Below are 8,165 nucleotides of genomic sequence, written 5' to 3'. Positions count from 1 at the left end.
ATATTATGTTAAAATCAAATCCGGGGAAAGATTGGAAGGGTCACAAGCGGTCCCGCTTAAGTTCGAATTTCCTAGACAGAAGCTATTTAAACATATTAATCCTGAAAATATACTCTAAATCATTTATTAGAAAGGAAAATGAGAAAATTTGAACATCTAATAAAATGAACGAAATTTGATTCCATTCAGTCTCATCTGCCCTGTAATGTTTCAGACGCTGAGCATTAACTTGTTCCCTTACCTTGGAGTTCAACAACTCCGTATGGATAGACGTGATGAATCATAAATGGACCGGACCAACGTGATTTTAGTTTACCTGGAAAGAAACTTAATCTAGAATTAAACAACAAGACTTGCTGACCTGCTTCAAATTCTCGAACTCGAATGTGCTTGTCATGCCATTTCTTAAGTCTCTTCTTGAGTAATTTGGCATTTCGTACAAGAACTTTTGGAATTCCTGTAGCTCATTGAGTTGGAACATCCGTTTCTCTTTAGCAAGCTTTAGATCCAAATTGAGTTTTCGTATGGTCCAGTAAGCATTGTGCTCTAACTCCAAGGGTAGATGGCAGGCTTTTCCAAAGACCAACCTGTAGGGTGACATCCCTAAAGGTGTTTTGTATGCTATTCTGTAAGCCCATAAAGCATCATTCAGTCTTTTAGACCAATCTCATCGATTCGGGCAAACTACCTTCTTAAGTATGCCTTTGATCTTCTTGTTCGCCAGTTTAGCTTGCCTATTTGTCTGCGGATGGTAAACTGAAGCGACCTTGTGTTTCACTCCATGTTTATCTAATAACCATTTCAACCACTTATTCACAAAATGGGACCCTTCATCACTGATGATGGCTCTTGGGGTTCTAAACCTTATGAAAACATGTTTCTTGATGATATTTGTTTGAGGCATCTCATTTCTCTTGGTGACATTTCCAACCCTTTAACATCGATCACAACTCTTTACGTAAGCATATGCGTCTGTAAATAGTGTTGGCCAAAAGAATCCGGCTTACGATACTTTGGCTGCAGTATGAGTACCTCCAAAGTGTCCCCCACTCAGAGCTGAGTGATAATGGTATAAAATCTTTTGTACTTCTTCTTATGCCATACATCTCTTGATCATTTGATCTGCGCACTTTTTGAGCAAATATGGCTCTTCCCAGAAATAGTACTTCACATCATGAAGAAACTTTATCCTTTGATGATACGTCTTATCAATTGGTATAAAACCACAAGCTAAAAAGTTAGCAATATCAGCAAACCAAGGGGTATTATGGACATGATTTACCTTCAGCATGTGTTCATTTGGAAATGTTTCCTGAATTGGAATAAGAAGAGAATTCTCTTCTTGCGGCTCCAATCTAGACAAGTGGTCTGCTACTTTGTTTTCCATTCCCTTTCGATCTTTAATTTCTAGATCGAACTCTGGAAGTAGAAGTACCCACCGAATCAGTCTTGGCTTAGCATCTTTCTTGGAAAGTAAGTACTTAATAGCCGAGTGGTCTATATAAATAGTCACTTTGGTACCTATAAGATAAAATCGAAACTTGTCAAAAGCAAATACAATAGCAAGTAACTCTTTTTCTGTTACCATATAATTTAGTTGACCCCCTATTAGATTTTGACTTACGTAGTAGATGGGATGAAAAAATTTGTTCCTTTGCTGACTCATAACAACTCTTATCGCGAAGTCACTTGTGTCACACATCAATTCAAATGGCAAATCCTAGTTTGGTGTGATGATTATGGGTACCGTAACTAACCGAATCTTCAAATCACTGAAAGCTCTTAAGCATTCTTCATAAAATTTGAAGATCGTGTCGTTATCCAATAACTTGCATAAAGGTTTAGCAATTTTGGAGAAGTCCATGATAAATCTTCGATAGAAACTGGCGTGGTCCAAAAAGCTCTTAACACCCTTTACAGATGTAGGAGGTGGGAGTTTCTTAATAACATCTACCTTTTCTTTATCTACATTGATTCCATGTCTTGTTATCCGATGCCCTAGAGCAATCCCTTCTCGTACCATGAAATGGAATTTTTCCCAGTTGAGTACCAGGTTTGTTTCTTAGCATCGCCTTAGTACCTTCACTAAATTGGCTAAGAAATCATCATAAGTTTCTCCAAATACTAAAAAATCATCCATAAAAACTTCCAAATGCTTCTCAACCATGTTAGTAAAAATAGACATCATACATCTTTGAAGTGTAACAGGTGCATTACATAAACCAAATGGCATGCGTCTAAATATGGATGTACCGTATGAGCAGGTGGATTTTGTCTTGTGCTGATCTTCTGGTGCTACTGTAATCTAATTATACCCTGATTGTCCATCGAGAAAATAGTAATAGTCTCACCCTGCTAGTCTATCTAGCATTTGGTCTAAAAACGGCAAAGAAAATGATCTTTTTTAGTCGCCTTATACAGTGTGACAGCCCTAGTGTGACCCTAGTTGGGAAGTGGTTTCGGGACCACAAAACTGAGTCATAAAAATAATTAATTGCTATATTCTATGCTTATTATGTGTGTACATGAGTATGTGGAAGTTTCATTCTCTAATTTTGCCAATTGCATGAGAAATTATTAAATAGGGATCAATATGAGACATAGTGAAATATGATAGGCTAATTTTAAATGGCTTATTAGTGCATGTTAACACAAAGGTGGACTTGCATGTCAAGTTGCCCAATTTCTTTATAGTGGCCGGCCAAGATGGAATGTTGATGGGCAAAACATATGTTTAATTAGATATTATAATAAGAAATTGGGTTATTGGAAATAAAATAATGTTAGTAAAAGAAGGAAAAAGAAAAAAAAAATGCTCATCTCTCTTCCCCATCGCCGTGACTTGAGAAGAAGAAGGGTGTTCATGTTTTCTTTCTTTTGCAATTGCCATAACTAGAGGAAGGGGAAGAAGGAATATTCGGCCAAGGTGGTCCTCTAGATTAAGGTATGTTCAAGGGTATCTTTGGAAGTATATACAACCTTTGGGTGACGAGTCTAAATTCTATCTATCTCATGGTTGGATTTGGGGTTGATGGAGAGTTAGAATTTGGCTAAGGAGCCTAAAAATTTTGGTTGATACCTTGATGCTATTAGCATGCTAGTTATATGGATGTGTTAAGTTGCTTGAGATGTTAGCATGAAAGTTGGAATTGTTAAGCTAATTTGTTGGAAGTGCCGAATTTAGGACTAAGAAGAGAATGAGTATTCGGCTAACATAGTGAAAAGGTAGGTGTTGCCGATTGTTAGATTTAGACCATGGGAGTGGCTATAATGGGCATTAAGATGTAGAACTTAAGAAATGTAGTTATATGTGAATTTACATGATGTTACAAATAGATGTGAAAATATATGCTAGATTAGGAAAATTTGATTAAGTGTTCATGAGATGAAATTAGGTGTTTAAAAGATGTTATAGTTGACATTGTATATATATACATACATTCGGCCATCTAATTGAGTATGAAGGTGGCGTTAAATCTAATTGTGATGCCCATTTGGAAGTGTATATATATATATAAATATACATAAGTATGTCGTTCGTGATGTTACCTTTAATTATGTGTATAATCGACTAAATGGGTAATTAGTGAGCATGGTTGCCGAATATACAAACATACATATGCATGTGTAATTGAATTATGAATGTTTAGCAAGATGGTTAAACTAGTTGATTTATTGATTAAGCTCAAGGAGTTAAAGGAGGAGAATCAAGCAAGGGAAAGACGAAGGTCATCGAGTAGCCGACATGGAACTATTTTACCCAACACAAGGTAGGTCACTAAGCATATATTTTGTATTGATTTAAATAGACATAATGTCTATGTAATTATGCCGAAAGGAATGATAAATTTATATACATGTATGTATATGGTGATGAAAGTATTGAATGAAAAGAAAAGAGGTGAGATGTATTGAGTTGTTGATTTCGGCACTAAGTGTGCGGGTATAAACATTTATGATCATGAGATTGGCACTAAGTGTGCGGGTTTAAAATTTGTACAGCACTAAGTGTGCGAGTTTGATTATATAGCACTAAGTGTGCGAGTTGATTATATAGCACTAAGTGTGCGGAAGCTCGGTGATGATTAACCTTTGGCATGGCTAGTCATGGTCATAATTTGTAATATGTATGATGAATTATTAGTTAGATCATGAAATAGGCATAGTTTGCTTTAGTAACAGATTCTGACAGCAGCAGTGATGTGAGATTGAAAAATCACTAAAAATAGTAGAAATGGAATTAAATAATGAATAAATTATGTAATCGAATCTTGATGAGTCTATTTCCATATGGAAGAAACGAAACTACCATATGAGCTGTATGTTAGGAGATAATTAAATTCTTGTGAAACAGGGCCAGAGCTATTTCTGGATCCCCTGTTTCGACTTAGAAAATTCACCGTAAATTTTATCGAGATAATTAGAGGTTGTGCCTTATATGTACAGATTCTTTATCGAGTCTAGTTTCATTAGAGACAAACGGCATAGGCATTGAAGTCGTTTACAGGGAGATATTTAAATCTTAAGGTACAGAGGTCAGTGTAGTCGAACCTTGAAACAGGGGAGACTTTAATGAATAAACTGTACTAATTGGCCCAACCAAAAATTCTACAAAAACTCCCACATATAGATATATGAGTCTAGTTTCGGAGAAAATTTACGGAATTGGATTTCGAGTTCCAGAACTAAAGATATGATTTTTAAAGCGACTACGATACAGTTAGCCAGCTTGCCTGGAACAAAAAAATAAATAGGGAAAAAAAAAAGAAGTAAGCTCGGTAACACCTCGTATTCGATTTCCGGTAACGGTCACGGGATTGGGGTGTTACATACAGCTTCCGGTAATTGATGCAAATTTTCCATTCCATAACCATTCTAGTTGGTATCAACTCATTATTCTTGTTTTCAATGACCGTGATACCTCATTTCTTTGGCACGTACTAGACCAGACTTACCTATGAACTGTTTGAGATGGGGTAGATTATACCTGCATCTAACCACTTGATGATTTGTTTCTTATCTACGTCCTTCATAATGGGGTTCAGTCTTCATTGTCCATCAATCGTCCCTTTTTCGCCACCTTCCAAGATAATCTTGTGCATGCATACAGATGGACTAATTCCGTGAATATCGGCTATGGTCATCCGATAGCCTTCTTGAATTGTTTCAACACCAGGATGAGTTTCTCTTCTTGCTCATTAGTTAATTCTGCTGAAACAATCACAGGCAGAGTAGAAGTGTTACCTAAATAAACATATTTTAGATGTGAAGGTAGTAACTTTAGTTCTAATTTAGGTGGCTCCTCAATTGACAGTTTTATTTGTGTATAATCCCTTTTCTCCAATTCCAAAGATTCAAAATTGGATTGTGAATTAAATCCCTTTTGATTAGCTTCTAATAACGCTAAATATTCATCCTCCTCTTCATTATTCGGAGGATCTAATGTCAAAATTTGTTCCAACGGATCCTCAACGTAGTTGAGCTCCTTCTCCACTATTAAATCCTCAAAATCAAATACTGTAAAACAATCATCAATTCTGTCAGGAAATCGCATAGACTTAAAAACGTTAAATATTACCTAATCATCCTGAACACGCATAATAAGCTCGGCCTTCTGCACTTCAATAAAGGTCATTCCAGTTGCTAAGAACGATCTTCCTAAGATAATTGGCACTTCTTTGTCTGCTTCAAAGTCTAGAATAACAAAATCAACAAAGAAGATAAATTTATCTACACGTACCAATACATCCTTGATTTTTCCTTCTGGATGTACTAAGGATCGATCCGATAATTGAACTGTAATCGTGGTTGGTCTAACTTCACCTATCCCCAACTTCCTAAATATTGACATAGGCATCAAGTTAATACTCTCACCCAAGTCACATAGTGCCTTACTACAATATGTTGCTCCAATGTTGCAAGGCATGGTAAAACATATAGGATCCTTCAACTTTGGGGGTAATTTGTTTTGAAGATATGCATTGCATTCCTTCGTCAGAGGTACCGTCTTAAGTTCTCCAAGTCTTCATTTTTTGGATAGGATATCCTTCATGAATTTGACATAGTTCAACATTTGCTCAAGTGCTTCAACCAACGGGATGTTGATATGAAGTTTCTTGAGTACGTCTAAAAACTTCTTGAATTGAATCTCCTGCTTCTGTTTTTGAAGTTTCTGAGCGTAGGGTGGCGGTGGTTTCTTTACTAGAACTGGTTAATTCATTTTCTGTGGCAATTCTGCATCTAACAGAGTTATTAGTTGATCAGGATTAGCTGGTTCTGAAATTACCTTATTGGTTTTGTAGAGTCTGGTTCTTATGAAACTAGAATTTCAACACTCGGTTGAACTTCCTCTAAATCTTGAGCGTCAGTTTGCTTCTTTTCAGCTTTGATGGTGTAGGACTCTACTGTCTTTCCGCTCCTCAATGTCAATGATTTATAGTGTTCCTTCCCTAGATTCCTCGAATTCTCTGTATCACTAGGTAAAGCACCTTGTGGTCGGTTTCTGAGTTCAGTTGCAAGTTGGCCCATTTGGTTTCCTAGGTTTTTCAATATAGCTGATTGGCTTTGGATTAAGGCATCATTCTTGGCCATGTATACCTTCAACAGATTTTCTAAACCATTGGATGGTTCAGCTTGGGTTGGTTTCTAAACTTGTTGGGGAAAACTAGGTGGCTGGGTTGATCTAGGTTGGGCGTAAGTATTACTGGTTCCAACCACTTGGTTACTCTAGGAAAAATTGGGGTGGTTTCACCACGATGGTTATAGAAATTGGATTGCAGTCCTTGCCTTCCTCGATTTTGGTTCTATTTACCTATGTAGTACATGGATTTTTGGTTTGATGGACATTCTTTGAACAAATGTCCTTCCCCACAATAGGCACAGGCTATATTTTCAAATTGGTTAGGTGGCTGTGCTGCAAAATTGTTAGATCCATTAATAGTAAGATTTTTTAACATTGAGGATATTGATGATACCTAAGATGTGAGGGAAGTAAAAGCATCTACTTCATGTATAACAACAACCCATCTTCTTGACGCTGCTCAATTGGTTGGCCATTGATAATTATTGCTGGCAATCTTCTCAATAATTTCATAAGCCTCGTTATAAGACTTAGAAAGGAGAGCACCGTTAGCAGAAGCATCCATTACCATCCTCGTGTGAGCATTGAGACCATTATAAAATGTCTCAAGTTGGATACAATGTGGGATTCCATGATGAGGGCACTTACGTAATAATTTTTTGTACCTTTCCGATGCCTTATACAAGGACTCGTCATCCATTTGTTAGAAAGTCGTGATCTTGTTCCTCAACTTAGCATTCTTGCTAGGAGGGAAATACTTCATAAGGAATCTCTCTTCTAACTCTTGCCATGTGGAAATTGAATTCGGTGGCAATGAGTTCAACCAGGCTCGAGCTCTGTCCCTTAGTGAATATGGGAACAGCTTCAATCGTAATGCATCTTCGAGTACTCTGGCTAACTTGAAAGAATTGCTCACCTCCATAAACAGTTTAAGTGTAGGTGAAGATCTTCTGTAGGCATTCCACTAAATTGGCCCACTGTCTGAAGCATATGGAACATGACTGGCTTTAGCTCAAACTATTGTGCCTCAATTACGGGTCTCCTAATACTCGTATTAAGATCATGAAATACTAGCACGGCATATTGTCTTAAAGCTCTATCCCTATCATCAGTAATAAGGATAGGATTTTTAGTAAGGTTTACTTTGTTTCCTTGATTTGGATTTTCAACGTTCATCTCTTTGGTCCTTCTCTGATTTGCTTGTCTTCTTTGTTGTCGAAAAGTTTTTTCTATCTTAGGGTCTACAATGAGTAGGTCAATAATCCGGTCAATACTCATAAACACCTGAATAATCATAGAAAAATTAATTAAGTTAAAAATTAAATAGAAAAAATAAACCAAACTGTAAACTAACAAAAACACAAATAATGACTTTTTAAAACAGTCCCCGTCAACGACGCCAAAAACGTGGAACGACAGAAATGTGCAAGTGTACACAATCACAACAAGAAATAAAGTGACAAGTAAATGTCGAGTTATTGTACCTACAGGGACTGTGAAAATAATTATTTATGAATGTTATTTAAAACACTTTGGTGAAGAAAAATATTTTGTTTGAAAAGGGTGATTAAAAACTAAGATTTTA

At 36.5% G+C, this 8,165-nt stretch overlaps 1 non-coding gene across 1 annotated transcript; it reads left to right on the top strand.

The window, feature by feature from the left end:
• Positions 1-7,206: 7,206 nt before the first annotated feature.
• Positions 7,207-7,313, top strand: LOC128286328 (small nucleolar RNA R71). The gene has a single exon (XR_008276871.1). It is a non-coding gene; the product is annotated as a small nucleolar RNA R71 (small nucleolar RNA).
• The last annotated feature ends 852 nt before the right edge of the window (positions 7,314-8,165 follow it).

Source organism: Gossypium arboreum, chromosome 12 (assembly GCF_025698485.1).
Source record: "Gossypium arboreum isolate Shixiya-1 chromosome 12, ASM2569848v2, whole genome shotgun sequence".
Lineage (NCBI taxonomy): Eukaryota > Viridiplantae > Streptophyta > Magnoliopsida > Malvales > Malvaceae > Gossypium > Gossypium arboreum.
This window is presented reverse-complemented; position numbering and strand designations above follow the sequence as displayed.